This window comes from Limulus polyphemus, unplaced genomic scaffold (assembly GCF_000517525.1).
Source record: "Limulus polyphemus unplaced genomic scaffold, Limulus_polyphemus-2.1.2 Scaffold7796, whole genome shotgun sequence".
Classification (NCBI taxonomy): Eukaryota; Metazoa; Arthropoda; class Merostomata; order Xiphosura; family Limulidae; genus Limulus; species Limulus polyphemus.
Window position 1 is genome coordinate 34,439 of NW_013673406.1, and position 1,346 is coordinate 35,784.

Here is a 1,346-nt window from a genome sequence, read left to right on the forward strand (position 1 = left end):
TGGTCTATGTTTCATTGTGGGTGTGTCTGTGAGCCACACTAGTTTTGGAGAAATCCACTGCTCATCAGTGAACCTTGACACTACCATCAATGAAATATGAGTGTCCAGTGTCCCGGTTATGGAATGTTATGACAGCAGAAGTCACGTAACGCTAGTAACACATCATGAGATTCTACAAAGATCATGTCTGTTCGTGGCAACTCTAGTCTTTTCTACGCGCCCTCTATTTTTGTATATATATAAGACGGCAAATAAAGTGACAGTATAGATAATTGGATAGCAGACAGAGAGATATAGAGACAGATATTTGAGTCAAGTGAGCGGTAGTGACAGAAGTAAAGTGCGTGAATCGTTGTAAAATATAGCGTGTGTTAAAGTTAATGTGACCATGAAAATTCTGTGTATTGCAAAGTTGTATTGAGAAAGAATAAACTAGTTTTATTTAAGAAAGGACTTGTGTCGCCAAAGTTTCATCCGAAAGAAATTATATGGGAAACTAACAAACGACCAGAGACGTAACAAATTGGTGTTAGAGAGTGGGAAAACAAAACAAAATGGAAACCACAAGTGGCAAATCAAACTACAGCAATACAAGAACAGAAAAAGAAACAAGAAGAACGAGAAAAGAAACAAGAAGAGAGATTACAGCAGCTGTTGGAGGAAAAAGAAAAGAAACAACAAGAGAGACTACAGCAGTGGTTAGAGGAGAAACAAAATAAACAAGAAGAAAGTATCCAACAGTTGAGAGAAAGCCAGAGTACATAAATGGAATACATTAGTAAATTTCAAAGCGAATTAAATACATTAAACAATGATTTCCTTAAAGTTAGGTTTCCATCAAGTAAAAATGGCTGAAATGGGTAGTCCTAACATGCTCATCAACTTCTTCCACAGTGAACTCAAGTAGTTGAATTTTACAGTTGGATAAGTTTTTGCTGTTACATACCTCACATTTTAGTCTCTTTGGGGTGTGTATTTTTAAACACCTCCTCCATCGGGACCATCCATTCTCCTCCTCAAATGCGTTTGAAGGAAGTTATCTATTATTCAAGCCTTTATTTTGGGTTTTCCTTTTAATTTTCATCCTTCCCTCTTCATCTGTATGCATCGATAGTTGAACATATCCTACACAATGCCAGGTTTACCTCTTCTTGCCCCTCTTCTGGATTATTTTTCTTCCCTAATGCTCATCTCCAAGGCTGGGGGTGTGGTTCGACCAGTAGGAGGCTTCAGGACTATGGTCTACAGATGAAAGGTGTAATGAATTTATTGTTATGTATTTATTTTTAATATGAACGTTATTTAGGTTAAATTTGTATTTAAAAGTATGCATAACTTATAGTGTC